Below are 24,192 nucleotides of genomic sequence, written 5' to 3'. Positions count from 1 at the left end.
CTGCTACATTTAGTACATGTAAACTACAAAGACATCTAGAACAGCTCTAAAAGATGAACAAACCCATGAACTTTGAAGGAGACGCTAGCAAGAAATGTGGAAATAGGCTTTATCTGCCCAGTGCTTTTCCCAAAAGCACGGGCACTCCTTGGCGTCAGTGAGAGTCTCTGTCTCATTATTCAGCAGCTGGCTTAGGGTAAAAAAGGATGCATGCAATCACTTCATTCCTGTTCATGACATAAACTTACTGCATCATCATGGAAGCCATTTACTTGGAAATATAGCCTAAAAAATAGGTGTCAGACTGGGTACATATCTAGATTGCTATGAGCAAAACCAATTTCTTTTTAACAGGAAAGCCATACAATATGCCTGCCATGGCAAATATTAGTCTACACTGCACTTCAACGGGCAGTGAGCAGTTCATGACACCAAATTTACGTTTGGCAAGGAGACAGTCTATTTATTACAAGCCCCTAGTTCTAGAACCAAGAATTCAGGAGTTGTTCATTCCCAATGAAAATCTGTCCATTTCATACCTTTGGGGTTTTATGCTTCTGTTCTTTACCTGTCTTGAGTGTGGCTTTCTTGTGAAGTCACTGATGGGTGTTTTTCCAACACATTTCTGCTGATTACACGCTAATTGCATGGCATCAGCAGACATCTCTGAATGTCTCTTGAAAGTATGCTTTTTACTCTTCCTAGAGGACCTTGTCTTCTTCTTTCCTTCACCCAAAAGGTGGGCTAAGTGAGCCTTCAAAGAACCATCATCTCAACAATTAGAATTCTTTCAAACCTACTGAATGGAGAACAGCGACAAAAAAATTTTAAAAAGACTAGTACGTGAAAGACAGCAGAAGAGAAAGGTAAAATAATGAATCCTACATGCCACATACATAACTCTCTTCATTCAAGGCTATTTTCCAAATGAGAAAAAAAAAAAAAGATCATCTTTTCCTCAGAGAGGAAAAGTGGAGTAACTGGATTGTGTTGCCTTGCTTACAGTTACCAGAAGAGTTAACAGCAGTGTTGAAAACTCCTGAAGCTGGCTAACTACACCTCTAAATGTTTTACTACTGTGTTATGATTCTGTCTTCAGTTAATAGAACCTGATATACAACAAAGAGATGGGAGCACATGGAGATGCATTGGAGAGCCTACGCTGGAGGTAACACATTCATTTTTTACTCAAACAAATCCAAATTAGAAATGTTGAAAATGACCTGGGGCCATTTCAACAGCCAGCAAACTGACTAACACAACCAACTTTTTGCTTTTATTCAATCCTTTGCTTGTTTTACCTGGGCCTTGAAGATCTGTCTGCAGCCTTCCTCTCTGCAAATATATCACACTCGTCCTATTGAGAACCCATGGCTCATCACAGCTGCTTCGCCACGCCTGCTTCCAGAAGAACTGGCAACTACAAGCTGGGAGCCAAGAGATACAACACTTCACTTGGAAAAGGGCCTTCCATGAATCCTAGAATCCCAGAATGGTTTGGACTAGAAGAGACCTTAGAGACAGATTATCTTCTTCCCACATCCTGACATGGGCAGGGACACTTTTCCACTAGTCCAGGTTGCTCCATGTCCGCTCCAGCCTGGCCCTGGACACTTCCTGCCATGGGGCTCCCACACAGCCTCTTTGAGCAACATGTGCCAGGCCTCAGCACCCACACAAGGAAGAATTCCTTTCCAATATCCCAGCTACCGCAGCCCTCTGGCAGTTTGAAGCTATTCCCCCTCGTCCTGCGAGTCCAGACCCTTTTCCAAAGTCCCTCCACAGCTATCTAGGAGCCCCAGCAGGCACTGCAAGGGGCTCGAAGGTCTCCCTGGAGCCTTCTGTTCTCCAGATTGGACACCCTCAGCTCTCCCAGACTGTCCTAGAGCAAAGAAGCTCCACCTTTCAAAGCACCTTAGAAGCCTCCTACCGGCCAAACTCGATGGCAACGCTGGCCTTCCGGGCCCTACGGATATCGCTTCCGGTGTCACTCGGGGTCACTCCCGGCTCTCTCCCCGCCCCCCATGGGGCCCTCAGGCAATGCCGCTCCGACGCAGCTCCTGCCGCTGTCAGACCAGCGGGGGGGCGGGGGGCCAGCCCAGCCTCATCCACAATCCACAGTGTCCTCGGCAGCTGCTGCGGGCTCATGGAGGCCCACACACCCAGAAGCAGAGCTCCCAACACAGAGGATCATAGCCCCACATTTGTGTTCGTCCCTGCACAAGGCAGGCCAGACTTGCCATGCCCAGACTTTTCAGTTCAGCACGAGAATGAGAATGCACCTGCGCCATGGGGGAGGAAACCGCTAAAGACTCCCTCATACCTGGACCCTCAACTTAATGCCTAGGCACATGCCATGCCTAAAGCTGCACTAAAGTATTTTCCCTTGTGGGTAAGAAATGCCATTGTTCAGGTGTGCAGCTAAAGGCGCAGCACAGGGAGGCCAGGGCAAAAGCTGGGCAAGTGCCCGTACTCACTCCTTCGCTGTGCTGTACTCCGCGCAGCTAGAGCGAAGCGAGAAGGACGCGAGGAAGAAGAAGCCGTTCTTAAAGTAGCCCCCTGGCAGCAGCCCTGAAAGGGCGCATAACACACGGCGTCTCGCTGCCCTCCGTTCTACATACTCGCGGCTCCCTCTGCCGACTTGCAAAAGTTGCTACCAGAGCAGAGGCGGCCAGATTGAAGAGGCAGTGCCTAGGTTCACCTTCTCCTTAGTAACTGCACGTAAGCCACGTCCAGGTCCTCGCTGCACTCTGGATTTCCCCTCTCCGCGGCACTTACCGTGGTGCTGTGTGCAACTCGGCGCCTAGAAGCGACCGCCAATGCTTTCCCAGCAGGCTGCAAGGGAACCAAGGAGCAGCACAAGCAGCAGTGCTTCAGCTTGCTCCTTCCTACTGCTAAGGGCACTTGGGAAGGCAAGCGAGAGTCAACCACCTTCCTCTCCTAGTAGCCTGTAACGTGGTGCACACAAGCACGGCTCTTGTGCCGCTTCGTTCACCGCTCTCTCCCTCGCCCTCGCCTGGCGCCGCTTTCACTTCCCGGCGGCCAGAAGCCCCTGCAGGGGCGCCACATAGCCAGCAGTGTGCCGGCGGCCAAGAGCTCGAGAACGCTGCTTCTGCCCAAGCCCGCCTAGGGCGTGCACCTTTGTTCTCAGAGCTCCGTGCAACAGTCTGCCTCTCTCGCACTTCGAACGGAAAACGAAAGATTTTCGCCTACGCCCTTCACAGAGATCCGTTGCCAGAACGAGAATGACTTGTAGCCGGAGCTCACCCCCGCCGCGAGGAAGCTGCTCTTAGCACCGCGTTGCAGGGACACGTCTCGCTTCTTGACTACGTGCTTAGCGCTCTCCGAATTCGCTGCTAGCCCCACGGTCCTTCTCAGCTGCAAGTAGCAGCGCTCGCAGTACATAGAGCTTCGCAAGGACCGAAGACCCGGAGGGAAGTATCGCACACGAAAATGTACGAGGACAGAGACGTGTTCTACATTTTCCCTTCTCGTCATCCACTTTGTGTTTCTGCTGCTTCTGCTGTTAGGAATCACTCCTTGAAAGACGAGCGAGAGCGTCTTTCTGGGTGCATTGCACTGAGTGAGTGCTCGCTAAGGACTTTGCACTCGGAGCCAAGGCAAGAGGGCGTGCTTGCTCGCAGAACTGAGAACACGCTTTTGGGCAGAGCTGAAACTGACCGCTGGAGTTCAGCTCTCTCCGGACGGCAGAAGGCGAAGAACGAAGCCGCTTGCGAGCGGCGCTGTGCAGCGAAGAGCACACGAGTGAGTGCTCGCTAGTGACTATGCACTCGGAGCCAAGGCAACAGGGCGTGCTTGCCAGCTGAACTGAGAACACGCTGTTGGGCAGAGCTGAAACTGACCGCTGGAGTTCAGCTCCTTCCTACTGCTAAGGGCACTTGCGAAGGAAAGCGAGAGTCAACCACCTTCCTCTCCTAGTAGCCTGTAACGTGGTGCACACAAGCACGGCTCTTGTGCCGCTTCGTTCACCGCCCTCTCCCTCGCCCTCGCCTGGCGCCGCTTTCACTTCCCGGCGGCCAGAAGCCCCTGCAGGGGCGCCACATAGCCAGCAGTGTGCTGGCAGCCAAGAGCTCGAGAACGCTGCTTCTGCCCAAGCCCGCCTAGGGCGTGCACCTTTGTTCTCAGAGCTCCGTGCAACAGTCTGCCTCTCTCGCACTTCGAATGGAAAACGAAAGCTTTTCGCCTACGCCCTTCACAGAGATCCGTTGCCAGGACGAGAATGACTTGTAGCCGGAGCTCGCCTCCGCCGCGAGGAAGCTGCTCTTAGCACCGCATTGCAGGGACACGTCTCGCTTCTTGACTACGTGCTTAGCGCTCTCCGAATTCGCTGCTAGCCCCACGGTCCTTCTCAGCTGCAAGTAGCAGCGCTCGCAGTACATAGAGCTTCGCAAGGACCGAAGACCCGGAGGGACATATCTCACACGAAAATGTACGAGGACAGAGACGTGTTCTACATTATCCTTTCTCGTCATCCAGTTTGTACATCTGCTTCCTTTGCTGTTAGGAATCGCTCCTTGAAAGACAAGCGAGAGCGTCTTTCTGGGTGCACTGCACTGAGTGAGTGCTCGCTAGGGTCTTTGCACTCGGAGCCAAGGCAAGAGGGCGTGCTTGCTCGCAGAACTGAGAACACGCTTTTGGGCAGAGCTGAAACTGACCGCTGGAGTTCAGCTCCCTCCGGACGCCAGGAAGCGAAGAACGAAGTCGCTTGCGAGCGGCGCAGTGCAGCGAAGAGCACACGAGCAGCCAAAGAGCTCCTTCACAATCGCTTTCACTTCTCATTGCTCTTGCTGCTTGGAAAAGCAGCACACAGCCGTTGCACGCCAGGGCAAAATCTCGGGCAGCGCCCGTCCTCACTCCTTCGCTGTGCTGTACTCCATGCAGCTAGAGCGAAGCGACAAGGACGCGAGGAAGAAGAAGGCTTTCTTAAAGTAGCCCACTGTCAGCAGTCCTGAAAGAGCGCATCACACACGGCGTCTGGCTGCCCTCCGTTCTACATACTCGCGGCTCCCTCTGCCGACTTGCAAAAGTTGCTACCAGAGCAGAGGGGGCCAGATTGAAGAGGCAGTGCCTAGGTTCACCTTCTCCTTACTGCACGTAAGCCACGTCCAGCTCCTCGCTGCACTCTGGATTTCCCTTCTCCGCGGCACTCACCGTGGTGCTCTGTCGGGGCACCTCGGCGCATAGAAGAGACCGCCAATGTTTTCACAGCGGGCTGCAAGGGAAGCAAGGAGCAGCACAAGCAGCAGTGCTTCAGCTTGCTCCTTGCGACTGCTAAGGGCACTTGGGAAGGCAAGCGACCGTCAACCACCTTCCTCTCCTAGTAGCCTCTAACGTGGTGCACACAAGCACGGCGCTTGTGCCGCTTAGTTCACCGCCCTCGCCGTCGCCCTCGCCTGCCGCCGCTTTCAATTCCCGGCTGCCAGAAGCCGCTGCAGGGGAACCACGCAGCCGGCAGTGTGCCGGCAGCCAGGAGCTCGAGAACGCTACTTCTGCCCAAGCCCGCCTAGGGCGTGCACCTTTGTTCTCAGAGCTCCGTGCAACAGCCTGCCTCTCTCGCAGTTCGAATGGAAAACGAAAGCTTTTCGCCTACGCCCTTCGCAGAGATACGTTGTCAGAAAAGAATGTCTTGTGGCCGGAGCTCAACTCTGCCGAGAGGAAGCTGCTCTTAGCACCGCATTGCAGAGGCACGTCTCGCTTCTTGACTTCGTGCTTAACGCTCTCCAAATTCGCCGCTAGCTCCACGGTCCTTCTCAGCTGCAAGTAGCAGCGTTCGCAGTACATAGAGCTTGGCAAGGACCGAAGACCCGGAGGGACTTATCGCACACGAAACTGCGGCAGGAGAGAGACGTGTTCTACATGGTCATTTCTCGTCATCCAGTTTGTGCCTCTGCTGGTTCTGCTGTTAAGAATCGCTCCTTGAAATACGAGCGAGAGCGTCTTTCTGGGTGCATTGCACTGAGTGAGTGCTCGCTAAGGACTTTGCACTCGGAGCCGAGGCAACAGGGCGTGCTTGTCCGCAGAACTGAGAGCACGCTGTTGGGCAGAGCTGAAATTGACCGCTGGAGTTCAGCTCCCTCCGGACGCCAGGAAGCGAAGAACGAAGTCGCTTGCGAGCGGCGCAGTGTAGCGAAGAGCACACGAGCAGCCAAAGAGCTCCTTCACAATCGCTTTCACTTCTCATTGCTCTTGCTGCTTGGAAAAGCAGCACACAGCCGTTGCACGCCAGGGCAAAATCTCGGGCAGCGCCCGTCCTCACTCCTTCGCTGTGCTGTACTCCATGCAGCTAGAGCGAAGCGACAAGGACGCGAGGAAGATGAAGACGACGTTCTTAAAGAAGACCCCTAGCAGCAGCCCTGAAAGGGCGCATAACACACGGCGTCTCGCTGCCCTCCGTTCTACATACTCGCGGCTCCCTTTGCCGACTTGCAAAAGTTGCTACCAGAGCAGAGGCGGCCAGATTGAAGAGGCAGTGCCTTGGTACACCATCTCCTTACTGCACGTAAGCCACGTCCAGCTCCTCGCTGCACTCTGGATTTCCCTTCTCCGCGGCACTTATCGTGGTGCTGTGTGCTACTCGGCGCCTGGAAGTGACCGCCAATGCTTTCACAGCGGGTTGCAAGGGAACCAAGGAGCAGCACAAGCAGCAGTGCTTCAGCTTGCTCCTTGCGACTGCTAATGGCACTTGGGAAGGCAAGCGAGAGTCAACCTCTTTCCTCTCCTAGTAGCCTGTAACGTGGTGCACACAAGCATGGCGCTTGTGCCGCTTAGTTCACCGCCCTCGCCGTCGCCCTCGCCTGCCGCCGCTTTCACTTCCCGGCTGCCAGAAGCCGCTGCAGGGGAACCACGCAGCCGGCAGTGTGCCGGCAGCCAAGAGCTCGAGAACGCTGCTTCTGCCCAAGCCCGCCTAGGGCGTGCACCTTTGTTCTTAGAGCTCCGTGCAACAGTCTGCCTCTCTCGCAGTTCGAATGGAAAACGAAAGCTTTTCGCCTACGCCCTTCGCAGAGATCCGTTGCCAGGACGAGAATGTCTTGTGGCCGGAGCTCGCCCCCGCCGCGAGGAAGCTGTTCTTAGCACCGCATTGCAGGGACACTTCTCGCTCCTTCACTTTACTATGATTTTGAAATTAAAGGGCTCTCAGACGGAGATATATGGGTAGGAATAACAGTTCTTTAGTGATATGTAGATATATATGTTAGAAGGGAAAGGAAACACAACAACAATAACTGTGAGATCCACTACACCAGAGCAGAAAACCCAGCAAAGAGTTGTCTCGGGTGTGGACAATTTCCTCTGAGGTCCAGTTACAGTTCTGGTGCTGCCTGCCAGCCCCTGGTGAGCATGTAGGAGATGTAGTGATCTCACATGTCTGGAGGGGTGCTGTTGTGAATTGCGTCTGCGTCCCACACGGGAAGAGCAGAGGGGAGACTCTGGTCACGGATCCCAATGCTCCAAAAGGATGTTCAGGGGAGAGAGAGAGCATCCGAGCAGGGAGGTTGTGGGATCCCACAGCCAGGTAGGCACCTCCCCCTCGTCAGGAAGTCAGAGCAGAGTTTCTAGTGACTGTCCTTTTCCGAGCCAGACCAGCGAGAGAGAGCCAGAGCCAGAGATGGCAGGCCCCTACCCTACCTCTCCTTCTCGATGTTCCCCGTCTCCCCACCGCCTGCCAGAGGAACTGTCACCTTAGCTATCTGAGCTTGGGTGTAGCCTGAAACACTTAGCATAACAATGGGAAAAATTACACAAAAAAAAAAAATTGGCAAAAATTGAACCCTCAACATCCTCCCTGAAATTCCCATGCAATAATCACATCTAAGGTGTTTTGAATTTTGAATACTCCAGTTCCTCTTCCAAATTCCCACCACACTGCCACGGAATCATGACATTTTGGGTGTTGAGAATGTAGAATTTTCCAGTTCCCCTTCCAAATTCCCACCACAACCAGGGAATAAGAGCATTCCAGGCATTGGGTGTTTCGAACTTTCCAGCTCTCCTCCCAAATTTCCATAGAATAGCTGCATTCCTGGTGTCGGGATTTTTGAATCCTCCATATGCCCTGTTAAATTCCCACAAAACCCTTGGAATAATGGCATTCAGGGTGCTGGGAATTTTGAATCCTCCAGTTCCCTTCCCAAATTCCACTGGAATAATGGCATTCTAGACAACAGGAATTTCAAATCGTCCTTATGCCCTCCCAAATTCCCATGGAATAACAACCATCCAGGCATGGGGAATTTGGAATCGTCTTGTTCCCCTCCCAAAATCCCATAGAATTCCGTGATTCTGGGCATTGGGAATTTAGAATTTGCCACTTCCATTCCCAAATTCCCAGGGAATAACAGAATTCTGGGCATTAGGAATTTGGACTCCTCCAGCTCCGCACCCAAATCCCCAAGGAATAACAGAATTCCAGGTGTCAAGAATTGAGAATCCTCCATTTCCCCTCCCAATTTTCTGTGGAATAATGGCATTCTGAGTGTTGGGAATTTAGAATCCTCCAGAAGCAGTCCCAAAATTCCACATTATTCCCATGGAATAAGAGCATTCCAGGTGCCTGGAATTTCGAATACTCCAGTTCCGCACCCAAATTGCCATCGAATAATGGTTTATCTGGGTGTTGGGAATCTTGAACCCTCCAGTTCCCCTCCCATACTCTCATGGAATACTGCCATTCCGGGTGTCAAAAATTTAGAATCCCCCATAAGCCGTCCCAAAATCCCACCAAATTCCCATGGAATAGCATCATTCCTGGAGTCAAGAATTTAGCATATTCCTTTTCCGGACCCAAATTCCCATGTAATAAAGGTATTCCTTCCAGGTATCAGGAATTTAGAATCCCTGAGCTGCCCTCAACAAATTCACTGGAAATAATGGCATTCAAAGTCTTGGGAATTTGAAATCCTCCAGTCCTCTTCCCAATTTCCCAAGGAATAATGGCATTCCAGGTGTCAAGAATTTAGGATACTCTCATTCCCCACACTAATTCCCATGTGATTACAGCATTCCCGGTTTGGGGAATTTTGAACCCTCCAGTTCCCCTCACAAATTCCCATGCAAAAACGGCATTCCAGGTGTTGAGAATTTAGAGTCCTCCTGCTTCCCTCCCAAATTCCCACCAAAACCTTGGAAGGATAGCATTCTAGTCTTTGGGAATTTAGAATTCTCCAGTTCTCCCTTCAAGTTCCCATGGAATAACCAAATTTCAGGTGTTGGGGATTTCGAATACTCCAGTTCCACTCCCAATTTCCCTCCAAACTGCCATTATGCCATGGAATAATGACAATTCGGGTGTTCAGAATTTAGTATCCTCCAGTTCCCCTTCAAAGTTCCCACCACAACCATGAAATTACAGCATTTTGGGCCCTTGAAATTTAGAATCCTCCAATTCCTCTCCCAAATTCCCATGGAAATAACCTCATTTTGGGTGTTGGGAATTTCAAATACTCCAGTTCCCCACCCAAAATCCCATGGAATAATGGCATTCCGAGTGTCGGGAATTTGGAATCCCCCATAAGCTGTCCTAAATTCCCATTAAATTCCCAAGGAATAACAACATTCCGGGTATCAGGAATTTCTAATTCCCCATACACCCTTTCAAATTACTTCCGAATTCCCATGGAAAAACATCATTCCAGGTATTAGTAATTTAGAAACCTCCAGCTCCCCTCTCAATTTCCGATGAAATGCTGGCATTCCAGGCGTCAGGAATCTCAAATCATCCATATGCTCTCCCAAATTCTCATGGAATTACAGCATTCAGGGTATTGGGAATTTCAAACCCTCTAATTTCCCCCTCAAAATCCCATGGAATAATGGCATTATGGGCAGTGAGAATTTAGAACCCTCCAGTTCCATTCCCAGATTCCCACCAAGACTATGGAATTAGAGCAGTCCGGGCATTGGGAATTTAGAATTCTCCAGTTCCCCTTAGAGACTCCTATGGAATCATGGCCTTCTGGGCACTGGGAATTTGGACTCCTCCAATTCCCCTCCCATATTCCCATGGAATTACGGCATTCCAAGCTTTGGCAATTTGGAATCCTGCAGCTCTCCTCCCCACTTCCCACCAAAACAAATAATGTACCAAAATTTACTCCCCAAAAATACTGCAAAGAAGAAATATTGAGATTCTTGTCGATTTTTTTTTATTTCAATTTTTTCTCTTTTTACCTACCCATGGTGTCCTACGATTCTGATTTAGAGCAAAATGAGCACTAGACAAAGAAAGCTTTTGTCCTGGGGTACAATGCAAAAATGTGTATTCTATCACCCTCTGTTAAAATGTAGGAGGGGTGGAGATCCTTATCTCTGTGGGAGATATCCTCTGCTGATGTGCCATCTGATAAGATCGGGGATGATCATCGTTATCTATTCACAACCCATCCTTCCTCCAGAAGATATATTCCATTAATGGGCCATTAAGTCCTATTGTGTGACTGATAAGATTACATCATCCCATTGGGAGATGCCCCAACCAGGGGCAGGAGCCAAGCCTTTCCTACCTAGATAAAAAACTGGGGTTTGGGACCCGAGGGCAGACCTTTCTACTGGATCCCAGAGGAAAGTCGGACCTTTTTCCACATCATTGCTGGATCTTGGGAGGAAAACTGCACCTTCTACAGGAGCACTGCTTCAACTGAACCACATCTGTCATCCAGGAGGACTGCAGCCACCATTTATACGGACTGCTACCAACACCCTGACTGACAGGGTGTCAGGTTGTATTTCTGACTGTGTCGGTGGTTGTTTCTTTTATATTATTGCATGTATTTTATTTTTTCTCTTTTCTCCTATTAAATTGTATTACTGACTTGGAGTCTCGCACTGGTTTTACTTTCAAACCAACACAGCTTTATAACAAAAAGCCAGGCACTTAGACAAGGTAAAGTTAATATTTTGGGAGGTTTTTTATTGCTTTTTTACCTCTTCTTTTCAAAGCAATTGCATCAAAAGTAATGAGAATGAAAAAAGGCCACAGTCCATCATCATTTTCACCATTTTACAGAAGTTTCCAAAAATATTCCAGAAGGAGGATGGGCAAAAGCAGCACTCTACAAACAGGAGGCAACTTCCAGTCCCATCAGAAAGGAAAAGTGGGATTATTTTGGGGAAAAAAAGACAAAAATATATTTTTTAAACCCCCAAAAATTCCCAAATAAAACCAAAAATGTGGGCCCTCCCAAGCCCTGGTGCCCAGTTGTATTAAAATTTCTTCTATTCCACCTCCAAGTTATTAATTTCCAATGGATTTGTTTGCAATTTTATTTTATTTTCCCCTTATTTTTTCTTCTTAAAAATTCTCTTTTTTTTTCAGTTCCTTTGTGCTTGTTTCCACTGCAATCTCCATATTCCCTGTGGTATCCAGGATTTTTCACGATCCACATTGTGTCCTGCCTCTCTTGCCCATACCCAGCCCCATGAAATCACAACAAAATATCCCAAAAAAACCCCTCGGAAGACGGAATCAGCACAAGGTACATCAGCACCGTCATTGGAGTGTTCCTAGACAAATGGGCCTAATATCCGGGATGAGCATTCACTATCTAGATGATCCATGAATTCTGGCAATGTGGAGGTGGAGAAAGCTGCTAAAATTGGGATTTTGCCATTCCAGGAGCATTTTTGAGTTAGGTTTTATTCCCATGGTGTATAAAATCCTTCCCAGTTTTAACCAGTCCCTTTGGAATGCTGCACATGGCTCACCTGGGCTGGAAAAAACTTGGAAAATCCTTGATCACATACCTGAGGGAGAGGTTTGTTAATCCTGCCTCATCCCAGGAACATCCGTTCCTCAATCCAGGATGGATGGATTACAGAACTCCTCAGGCCTGGAGCAGCTATGGCACCCCCCAAAAAACCTGAATTCCTGGATCATTTTCCATCAGGTTAATGAAAGTCCAGGTTGATTTGCCAGGGTTGCAGTCCTCAGCAGTCCAGTGATTCTGGTGATCCAAATCCCAGGAATGATGCAAGAGGGTTGGTATCTCCTGGAAAAGAGGGTTTTATGGTTTATTCCTTGGAACCTCAAGTGCTCCGATGCTGGCACATCCTGGCATTCTCATCCCCCTCAGATAAATCTGCTCCAATTCCAGCTTTTTTCCTACCATGATTCAACTCCTCCAGCTAAATCCACCACCACATTTGAGGAATTTCCTGCCAACTCCAAACACAGGAAGTTCACTCATTGCCAATTTGCAGTTCTGGGCTCATCGAGGCAGGAATGGGGAACATTTTGGGGGTAAAATCTCAGTTCATCTGACTCCCCACTACCTCATCATGTGCCCCAGCAGAGAAGCCTTGTGCTCCTTGTCCTCAGCCAGCCCAGCCTGGGCACCTTGGGGATGTCCCCACCCTCCTGCTGGGGGGCTGTCCCGGCCTCGAGGGCTTCAGCTGCAGGGCTGGGAGAGGCTTTGGGGAAGCGCCAGAGCAGCCGGGTGTCAGGAACAAGGCGGCTGCCTGGGGGCAGCTTATGGCCTCTGACACCCAATTCCTCAGGGCTCCCCACCACAGCCCCTCAGGTGCCTCCTGTCACCTTGTAGCCTCCTGGCACCCACTCCCTCACATGCACCCCTCGTACCTTCCCCTTGTCCCATCAGGGCCCCCACAGCCCCTCATCCCTTCACAGACCGTTGTGACACAGTGCAGCATGGTTACCGTGGAACGGAACGGAACAGGGTATCCAAGGACCCCTTGTAACACGTGGTGACATAGGAGCTGGTGGTGACACAGCCACGCCAGAGTGCTCGGAGCACGCGACGGGACAGGACGGGCCAGAGCAGTGCTGTGAGGAGCCCCCGCACAGTGCACTCGTTTGTGCTTGACCCGGAGCTTTTCCAAAGCTTTATTCCTGCCAGTCACCTCGAGGGCAGACCACAGGGCTTGGTGATCTGTGGCCTTCCTGAGTCTGCTATTCTGCAGGTGCCCTTGAGGGCAGAGTGTGGGACTTGGTGCCCCACAGCTTCTTCGAAGCATCGCCCATCCCTGCCGCAGCTGCCCTCGAGACCACATTGAGGGATTTGCTGACCACAATCCCTGACGAGGAGTCTCTCATCATTGTGGTATGAATGTTTTAGACCAGAGTGCAGGACCTGCTGTCCTGTACTCGTCCCAGGAGATCAGTCTTGCAGGTGCCTTCCAGGCATGACTGCAGGACTTGCTGACTCGGAGCTTTGCTGAGGCATCTCTCTTGTCAGTAGCCATCAATCCAGTCTCTGACATGGAGCAGAGACCCCCAAGAGTGCCCAAGCTGTCCAGGGTGAAGAAGGAGGAGGAAGAAAGCCCTGGAGCTGCCTCAGCAAAGGACACTGAAGAGGTGGTGCCGTTCCAGCCAGCACAGGAGGGTGAGTGGCAGAGATGGGCCACAGCGCTGATGGCTGCTGCCACCTTGGCCCCATTCCACCCCACCCACTGTGGACATAGCCAGGGACAGGACGGAAGAGGGGCTGAGCAGACACCCTGCAGCGGCCGTGCTGCTCCATCCGCTGGGGCATCCCAGGGCTGGCCCTGCCTAGGGAGGGCAGGGCTGGGCTGTGTTCTCCGGCCTCTCCCGCAGCCCCTCAGCTCTGGCTGCGCTCACTCTTTGCCAGGGACAGCCATGGACCCAAAACAAGAGCAGGAACCCACTGGTGGCCGCTTCCCCAGAACAGCACAGGTACCTGCAGCCATCCCCAACTGGGCTGGGCCTGCTGTCACTGCTCAGCCCAACTCCATGGAACATCCCTGTCTTCCTGCCCTTCTCCTGTAGCTGGTTTGCAAATTCCTCAAGAGAATTCGGGAGGAAGAGACCGTGGGCACTGGGGTCAGAGCATACCCACACATCTTCAAAACCAAGGCCAGTGCTGCCCTGCTGGATATGCTTGTAGAAGAGGGTTTGCCGAGTCCAAAGCAAGTAAGCAGCCTGTGGCCAGGGTTTGATCCTCCCAGGAATTCCTTGGCCTCTCAAGCCACTAGGGCCTCCTGGTCCCTGTAAGCCTTTGAGGCCATTCCAGTGTGGTGGGAAGGGAAGCACTTTTCTGGGAAAGCTGGGGACATTACTCCCTCTGGCAGCTTTCCAAGTCTCCTCCTGCCTCCTTCAGGTGCCTGCCATGGTTAGGTACATCCACCAGTGGCTCATGTCAAATCAGTTTGCTGAGCACAGGCTGGACAGAACCCTGATGGATCTCACTGAGGCACAGCCCAATGATGTGGTGATGACTCTCCTGCGTGTGGCCCCATCGTATGGGGCCCACCTGCCCAGAGGGCTCAGGGCTCACCAGCCCAGACCCTGTACAGACTGTTCCAGGTGTCTGAACAACAGAGAGTTCCAGGCCCTCTAGCTGCTCCTTTTCCCAGCCCTGGCATGTCAGCCCCTGAGCCTGCTGCTATGCTCCCTCCCTGCCCCTCAGGGGCCTGTCCCCACAGGGCTGGGCTGCCTGAGTACTGTTGGTGATGGGCAGTGGGCAGAGGCAGAGGTAGCAGCCAGCTCAGCTCCCCACTGCTGCCCAGGCAACAGTTCTGTGTCTGAGACTGCCCTGAGACAGAGCTCTGGCCCCACAGAGCTGCCATGACCATGTGGAAGACGATCTTGTGCTCGAGCAGGACTGTGAAGCTGGCACAGCTGAGACTCCTGGACGTGATGCGGAACTGGCCAGAGCACAGCACATGCACATCTGACGGGGACAGAACGGGTGTCTTTGCCCTGGCTGTGAGTTTCTGGAAGTGGCCTTTGCTCACCCCAAGGCCGCCTCTCCAGCAGCTCTCCACCCTCCTTTCCCCTCTGCATCTCCCTGTCTCAGGTGCTGGGCTGAATCCTGGCCTAGGGGCAGCTTCAGGTGCACCAGGCCCGGTGCTCCCCCTGCGTCTCCCCGGTCTCTCCTTGCCATGCTCGGGCCCTGCCGCACCGACACCTCAGCACTGAGTGCTGTCTCGGGGTGCTTTGTCCTTTGCAGGCAACTCTGGTGATGTGGGAGATCCTCCATCTACCCTGTGTCCCACATACAGTGCAGATGTATTTTCCCCGCCTATTTGTCCACCTGCTCTTCCAAGTGTTCTTCAGCACTCTGGATACACCAGAGGAGGTCAATAGCTTCTGGAAGGGATGCCAGGAAGAACACGGCCTTGCCAGCAACCCCAAAAGGTTCACCAGGCCAGTCCTTCTGTCCCTGCCATGTCCCCAGGGAAGGAGCCAGTGCTCCCAGCATGGCCTCAGCTTTGCTCTACACACAGGTTTGCAGTGCGGACACTGAAGTTCCTGCTCTGCCAAACGCAGTATAAGGATGTGGCGACAGCAATGGAGCACAACAATGGCTGGAACATGCTGCTGTGTGCTGACCTCCACTACTGTGGCATGGGTCTGCTGGCCAGGTGAGATCCCCCTCTGCCCTCTGCCCACGGCATATGTGCTCTGTACCCAGGGTGCCCCACACAATCCCGTGGTCTTGGGTCAGAGGCCCTTGTTACCGAGGGATGGCCAAGCAGACAGAAAAGGCTGGGAGAGGAGGGTGCCCACAAGGAACTGCCTCTCAAATGGCCCAGGCCCCCTTGCAGGATGGTGGGCAAAAACCAGGACTCCGGGAGTCAATCCTGGGAGAGGTTTGTCCCCCTGGCTCACAGTCTTTTACTCCTGCAGGGAGATGTCTCGTGTCTCCCTACCCTTGTGTTCCCGGATCTTTCACTATCTGCTCTGGCTTCTCAGCACACAAGAGGCATCCTGGGATCTGCCTGCCCTGGCATTCCTTGTGGAGGTGAGCCTGATGGCCAGCGCTGCCTCGCTGAGCTCCCTCCCAGTTCTTTGTCCTCTCATCGCCACAGCTGCCTGGGATGGTGCCCAAGCCCCATGCTGCTGTCTGGGCCCAGCACTGTGCAGTTCTGGGTTCCTGCTGGCCGGGTCCCCTGCCACTGCCCTGTGCCTTTCAGATCCTGAAATACCAGGACCTGAGTGAACAAAGTGGGAAATGTGTCCTACAAATCATGTCATGGCACCTGAGGAGCAAGTGCAGGGAGAGGCGTTGCCTGGGGCTCAGGGCCCTTCTGCATCTCATTGACGATCCCTCCATGGTGAGAACGGGGCAGTTGCTGAAGCTGTGCTGGGAAAAGCAGCCCCTTGGGCTTAGGGTGCTGAGGCAGCTGCTCCCAGCGCTCCTGCCTCCCTGTTCAGCTGCCCCTGTGCTTCAGGACAGGCCTTTGGCCTCTGCGGCCTGAGGCAGCAGGGTGGTGTTTCCCAGACTTTTGTTCCGCACAGGCCAAAAAAATGTGCAGCCTGACTGAAAGTCTTCTGGAGCTGCTGCGGGACACAAACGCCGAGATAGTTAGGATGACAGTCATGGCACTCAGCTTTATAGTCTTGGAAAACACCATGCTGATACCCAGCCATATTGCCATGCAGCTGACTGAGGTGCTCCTGCCACTCTTTGACCATGTAAGGTTCTGTGCCCCCAGCCACAGCCACTGGGTGTGACTCGGACACTTGGCGGTGCCCTGTGGATTTGCAGGCCAGCGTCCAGATGAGCCCTGAGCACACGATGCTGAAGTCTTTTTTTCTTCCTTTCATACAGGAGAATAGCCAGGTGCAGCAGGTGTCCATATTAATGTTTCAAACACTGCTGACTCTTCTACTCAAGAAAGAAAAAAAGGCCCTGAAGACACATGTGCAGCAGAGCCTGCTCCCTCTCTTCTTCCACTGCCAGGATAAGAATCCACATGTGGCAGAGGTGAGGACTCGTGGGCTGCTGGTGTCCCCCTGGGAGGGGCTGGGCTGCCTCTCCTGCCCTGGCACCTCCCGGGCTGCAGCCTCCTGCAGGCCTTGGCACAGGGATGTGGCTCCTGTGCCCTGAGCTGCGGTGCCATCTACACATCTCTGCTGCTCTCCAGGCCTCTCGGGAAACCCTGCTCTGCGCAGCCAAGTTCCTGAAGAGGAGGAATCTCGAGATGCTGCTGAAGCAGGAGCAGCTGTTGCAGTTCGCCGAGTGCCTGGTAAGGAGGGCCTGGAAGTGCCAGGCTCAGCCTGGAGAAGCCCCCTGAGCGCGGTGCTCACTGTGTGCGCTTGGCAGCTGTGGCCCTGCCCAGTGCTGCACGCGGGGGCCGCACGGGCTCTTCTCCAGGCTCCTGTGGGCCCGAGCCGGGTGCCGACGGAGCCCCGGCCCAGCGGGGCGGGGCAGCACCGCGGCTCCCCGGGCAGCACCCGGCCCTCTGCCCCCTGCCGAGCCCGGCACCAGCGGCTGCTGGCCGCGCCTCAGGGCTGTGCGGGCAGCGGAGGCCGGGGTCTGGCAAAGGGACACAGCCCGGCCCGGCTGGACCCTTCCCTCCCGCCGCTGTCTCTAGCTGGCAGACGACAGGAGCCGAGCGGCCGAGCACCTGCGGCAGGCCCTGCCGTACCTGCGGAGCCCACAGGAGCCCCTGCGAGAGGCGGCCATCAGGTTCATGGGTGAGCCCCGGCTCCCTCCCCTCCCCTCCACGCCGCAGCTCGGCCTCAGCCCCGCCTGCTGCCCCGGCAGTGGCAGGCGGGCCCGGCGCCGTGGAGCCCCGGCTGCCCTCGGGGCTGCTGCCGCCCTGTCACAGCCGTGCCCTTGGGCGTCAGTATGCGGCAAGGGCCCGGGCTGAGCCCTGCCGGGCCAGGAGGGCGTGTGGCCACAGGGCTGGCAGCTGGCAGGCAGCTGTGCCGCTGGGCAGAGCCATGACACGCTCTGTCTTCCCAGCGCTCGCCGGGGCACTCATGAGGGGGAAGAAGGAAGAGCTCCAGGTGCTCAATGAAGGTGAGCGAGGACAGCGGGCTGGCAGCGGGGGCTGGCAGGAGGAGCTGCAATCCCTGTCCCGGCGGTGGAGGGCTCTTCCCTGTGCGGACGGTGGTCCACACGGCGTGGGCAGAGCACACAGACATTTCAGGGGCACGTGGGGGATTCGTGGCCAGCAGCTTTGGGCTGATCCCAGTGGTCCCTGCTCCCTGCTGGCCATGGCTGGAGCAGGCTGGAATGTCCCTGGCATGGGGTTCTCGTTGTGTCCCCACAGATCCAGGCTCTCACTGTGGCCCTGTTCTTCTCTCTTCCAGCCGTTGAAGAGATGGCAGATAACACCAGCCATGCCGTCGGAAGCCTGGCAATTCAAACCTGGTGCATGCTCCGGGCAGTGGAGCGGCCTCGCATCTCCGTGTTCCAGAGGCTGCGAGATCAGCTCCGCCGGGCATGGAATACACGGCCTCGTCTGTCAGGCCTCGGCCATCTGTCCTGCTGGAGATCTGCATTGAGCTGATCTGGGAGGCTCTGTCTGCTGTGGCCACCCGAGCCAGTTGGATTTTCTTTTTCTTCAAGACTGTTCATTTCTTCTTTTTCTTTAGTTTTAGGATAGAAATATAGGATATGTTAGAATAGACAGATTCCCAGGAGATTTCTTTTGCTGCCAAGGGTCTGCAGGGCACTGGGGAAGAGGGGGAGAAGGGTGCTTGTGCTCAGCAAGCTGCCCAGGCATGTAATGTTGTAGGGAAAATGGCCAGATGCCCCTTGGCCTTTGGTGGTTCTGCTGAAGCCTTTGTGCTGGTGACAGAGCGGGTGGGCAGGGGCTAGAGCTGCGGGAATCCCTGCGAGACCGATGCGTGGAGATGGCCACGACCCCTGTTCCAGCTGGGAACCACCATCAGTGTCCTCCTGCCCGGGTGTTGCTGGCTGGATTGCTGGGAGCTCCTGTGGTGTCTCTTGATTTGGCTCCTCTGGAGCTGCAGTGCTGCTGCCGGGCAGGTTGGTCGGGCTGGGGGAGACCCTGGGGGGACAGGCACTGGGCGGCCATGAAGGGATGAGTGGCTATGGAGGTTCTGATGGGACAAGGCAGTGGGAAGGCACGAGGGGTGCATGTAAGGGAGTGCGTGCCAGGAGGCTATGTCAGGAAAATTAATCCACAAACACCAGAGGTTTATGTCCAAAAAGGAGACAGAGGAGTCCTTTTTGCTTTATTCGAATAAAGGGAGAGGCCATGGGACATTCCCCTGGGATCTCTCAAATTTTCGGAGGACGCAGCCTCCTTTTTATCCTATTTTCCCGGCCGCATTTCCCTCTCTCTTTCCCCATTGGCTGAGGTACTTGAGAGGCACAGACTTCCCGGAACGCCTGATACCTGAAATTCCCCTCTAATGTATAACCCTCCCTTTTAATTTTTAATTCTTATAGAATTCATAGTTTTCCCCCCGTTGCTTCTTTCATCTTTCGATATCCAATTTCATTTATCAATCAGCAGCCCTACAGTTTGTTTGTAAAAGCAAATATCTCTTTCCATTCATCAATCAGTGGAATCCCTCCCATTGTTTCTTTTATCTCTCAGTGCTAGCCTTATCTACAAGCAGATCCACAGCTCATTTGTAAAGACAAATTCAACATTCCTCTCAATCCCTCCTCTTTTATTTTTTAATAATTGTCTTTACAAACTTTAGCTATCATTGACTTAATTTCTTGTTCTTGAGTCTTTTTTGGTTTTGTAATTATTTGGAGTGACATCAATTTCTGTCCTTTTGTAACCATCTCTGGATTAGTAGGCGTGGCTATTACTTGCATCCTTCTGATCACATGTTGAGTAAGTTGTACTAAGCAAGGGATCATGCCTGGAAAAAAGATTAGAGTTGCTACAGCACATTAGAGGAAAAAGGCAGTTGTTTAACCTATAGTCCACCAGGTAGCCAAGAAAACATGTCCCATTCCCATCCTTTTCATGTTTGGACTGGCACATGAGCTAATTTTTTATTCATTTTGCTATTTGTTTCACCACTTTTCCATTGTCATCTATTTGCTTATTTAGACAATAAGTGCCTTTTTCAGAAGAATGAAGCCGCCATGGACTTCCTTCTTCATCTCAAAATCCTGTTCCATTATGGACCTTACTCAGGGTGCTAATCTACTATTTAGGTTTTACTGGGCTGGCCACCCATGGCTAGTTTTCAGATTCTCCTGGCTCTCCACAGACCCAATAATTGCTAAGGTTAAAGGTTTTTCCTACCTCTTCTCCTAAGGTCAAAAAATTATTTTCCCATTCTTGGCCCTAACCTAATTGATAATATAAGGGAAACATTATTAAGAGAAACAACAAGGGTTGGCCCCCAGTGACTGGAGATCTGAGAGGAGGGATGCCCACACAGACTATTTCAGCAGGCACTCTGTGGGTGGGCACACGAGGCTTCCCCCGATGTCGACGCCCTGGCTGCTGCTCCAGTCCACTCCTGCCGAGTGTCAGTCGCGGCTTCCCGTCCTTCTCCTCCAGCTGAGATGTCCAAATCTCTGGGGCTGCAGAGACCTTGACCCGAGTGTGATGGGTCCAGCCGTGTTCAGCTGTCTTGACGGCTGTGTCTGTGGTCAGCAACACCTGGAAAGGTCCACGCCACTTGGCCACCAGTGGTGCTTCTTCCCACTCCTTAACCAGGACCCAGTGTCCCGGTTGGATGTTGTGAACAGCAAAGTCCAAAGGCAGCGTCTGTGCCAGCTGAGCTTCCTGTCCAAGAGATTTCACAAGAGACAGTATCCGAGCCACATATTGTTTCAAATACACATCACTTATTTCTATCCCCCCACTAGGCTGAGAATTACAAGGGTAAGGAATTTCAAACATCAATTCAAACGGAGATAATTAAATATCTCCCCTGGGTCTGGCTTTTATTCTTGCTAAAGCCAGGGGCAGGAGCCGTACCCAGGGCATTTTAGTTTCTATCACCAGCTTCAGGAGGTGTTTCTTTATTTCTCCATTCATCCTCTCAACCTGACCCGAACTCTGTGGGTGCCAGGGGGTATGGAGGTTCCACTGTATTCCTGAAGCAGTCATAATTCCTTGAAGAATTTTTCCTGTAAAATTAGTTCCTTTATCTGAATCTATTGCTTCCACTATCCCATATTTTGGAATTATTTCTTCCAAAAATACTTTAACAACTGATCCTGTAGTTGCTGAAACAGTTGGAAATGCTTCTGGCTACCCGGTTATGTCAATACATAGTATTACCAGAAGATATTTAAATCTTGCCACTCGAGGCATTTCAGTAAAATCCACCTGGCATCTCTGGAAGGGACGTACTGCACAACGCCTCCCTCCTCTGGCCAGTTTCTTTGGAACTTTGTTGTTGGTTTTAGCACAAGTCAAACAGCCTTCAGTGGCTCGCTTTGCCAGGTTAAAGAGACCAACAGCAGTGTTCGTTTTGAGGAAGGCTTCTGCCAGTCCTCGGGAGCCCCAATGACTCCCTTCATGAAGCTGTTTTAACAATTGTAAGGCTAGAGCTTTTGGTATCCACTGCTTACCATCCCTTGTAAACCAATTATTTTCTTCTTTCCTCTGCCTTACTCTTTTTAATTACCTCAAGTTCCTCTGGTGGAAAAGAGAGTTTCTCTGGCATCGGTGTAGTTACTGGGAGCAAAGGCAAGATCTTAGAGACTTCTGGCAACAATGCAGCTTTTCGAGCTTCTTTATCAGCCAGTCGGTTTCCTATTGCCTCTTCCGACCATCCTGCCTGATGCCCCTTAATGTGGATTATTGCCACCTTTTTTGGTAAATTCACTGTCTCCAATAGGCGAGAGATTAAGTTCTCGTGAGCTAACGTCTTTCCTCTGCAGCTTAATAAACCTCTTTTTTTCCATAGTTTTCCAAATGCATGTATCACCCCATATGCATATTTAGAATCAGTAAAGATATTTACTGTCTTGTCCTGGTATAATTCACAGGCTCTCACAAGCCTGTACAGCTCTGCTGTCTGAGCTGACCAGGTGTGTGGTAACCTCCCCCCTTCCTTTAATTGCTTCCTATTCACGATAGAGTATCCTGTAAATCGTTTCCCTTCTACCACCTTTGAGGACCCATCAATGAACACATTCTTTCCCTCAGGCCAGGGAATATCTCGTAAATCTTCCCTAGCCCGTGTCTGGAGGTCTATAACTTGGATACAATCATGGATTTCTTCCTGGCCCCCCTTTTCTCTAGGGCCATTTAAATAAGAGGCTGGATTAAAATCTTCTTCACTTTTAAGTTCTAAATCCTCCTGTTCCATTAAACAAGATTCATACTGTAATAATTGAGCACTCGTCATCCACTTAGAGGCTCTCTCAGTTAACAAAGCTTTAATGTGATGTGGGACTTTAACAATGAGATACCCTCCCCTTGTCAGCTTTCGGGCTTCAGGCACCATCAGAGCTGTGGCTGCACAGTTCTGCAGACAATGGGGCCAGCCTCTGGCCACCGGGTCTAACAACTTACAAAAACAGGCAACAGGCCTCCGTGTTCCCCCATGCTCTTGCACCAAAATTCCTTTAGCATGACCCTGTTTGACATCCACGTATAGTTGAAATTCCTTTTCTGCATCTGGAAGAGCTAAGACTAACCAATTTGTCCCTGGGGCTGCCCATACTTCCTGATTTATTTCAGCATAAGCCTTCTCAGACTTTTTACACAAAGGTATCACAGTTTGGGACTCCATGTCACTTTTTTACAATGCTAATTTGCATTCCCATTCTAGCCATCAAATCTCTTCTCAGTAAATTACAATCACAATAAGACACAAACAAGAATTCATGCAGTTCAAATCTGTCCCCCACATCTATTAACAGCGGTTGAATAAAATGCACTCACTCATCCTTCCCGCTTACTCCTTGAATAACCAAGGATCTTTTTGACAATTTTCCTCCTTTAGGTATAAAATTTAAGGTGGACGGAGAGGCCCTGTGTCTACCAGAAAACACACCTCCTCTCGATCCGGACCCACCTTAAAAGTTATCAAGGGCTCCTGAGTGGTGGTATAATAGGAGCCCCTGACACCCCTAACAATCCATTTCTATTATTCTCTGGACTTCCTCCTCCTGAGGGTCCAGTTGTTTTTGCGGACACTCGTTTTTCCAATGCCCTTCTGCCCTGCAGACAGCACACTGGTTCTTCCCCAGCCGCTGTTTGGGTGGGCTGTCCCCTGCCGAGGAGGGAATCCCTCTGCCCCTTCCTTGTGGCCGACCCCGTCCCCTCTGTCCCTGGGGACCCCTTGGACCCTGCGGTTTATTCCTCCAGGGCTGCAAAAACTCTGCCATCATCTTTGCTTTAGCTTCTGCCTTTTCCTCATCCCTTCTTACATATATCTGCTGTGTTTTTCTAACCAATTCCTCTAGAGGCTTATTTTGCCACTCTTCATCTTTCTGTACTCCTTTCCGTATATCAGGCCAGGCTTTAGTAACAAATTGTACCTTAAGCAATGTGCTGAAGGCCCTTCAGGATCCATCCCCCTGTGCTTCCTCAAGGCATCCCTAATCCTCTCCAACCAATGAGGGCTTTCCTGTTTCTCCTGTTCTAACGACAGAGCCTTAGCTATGTTGTTAGTTCTGGGAGCCGCTGACTTCATTGCCCTGATCAAATAAGCACGGCAATCACAGTGAGCCAGACTGGCCTGGTTATTTGGGTCCCACTGGGGGTCTGCCTGGGGGATGGCATCACCCACCGTAGGTGCATTGGGTCCAGCCCCCCCTGCTGCTTGTGGATGTTCATTCTCCCACAGCTGCCGAGCTTTCTGCAAAATCATTCGTTTCTTTGATGACCCAAACAAAATTCCCAAAAGAAAATCCCAATCCTTTCACGTATAATCCGCATTTCCCAAATATTTCTCTATCTTTTCCCCCACCCCTATGGGATCATTCAAATTTTTTTTTTTCAACCCTCTTATATCCTGGGTAGTGAGTGGTACAATTACAAACCCAAATCCTCCCCCTTGACCCCCCAAAGGAACTTGACAGAGTGGCATCTGGTGTACCCCTGTCTCTTGGGGGGCTTCTGATGCCCTAAACTGAGTTCCTCTTCTAGCTCTGGGGGGTGATACAACATGCTGCTCCCCTCCCCCTACACCATTATCCTTCTCAGGTGGGGCTGTAGGAATAACATTTTCCTGATCCTTTTGCTCTGGAAGTTGAGGATACAGACGACCTGCAGCTGGCCCTGGGTCAGCTGGCGACACTGGAGGACAAGACGGGGAAAGGAGCTGAAAAACATCCCAATCTTCACCACTTTCCTCTTCTCCTTTTTTTTTTTTTTTCCTTAACATATAAATTTGTCTAAATACCTCCACAAAATTCAACACAAATTAATTTTATCTGTTCCACAAGGTAGCCATATAAGTCCCCTTGCCAGTTTATACTCTGGCCACACAAAATAACAATATTTTGCCATAATTTCCATAGTTACTTCTGGGTGAATATACAATCTGTCCCAAGACCT

This window comes from Sturnus vulgaris, chromosome 30 (assembly GCF_052056855.1).
Source record: "Sturnus vulgaris isolate bStuVul1 chromosome 30, bStuVul1.hap1, whole genome shotgun sequence".
NCBI classification, from domain to species: Eukaryota; Metazoa; Chordata; class Aves; order Passeriformes; family Sturnidae; genus Sturnus; species Sturnus vulgaris.
The sequence above is the reverse complement of the archived record's forward strand: the minus strand, read 5'-3'. Positions refer to the sequence as shown.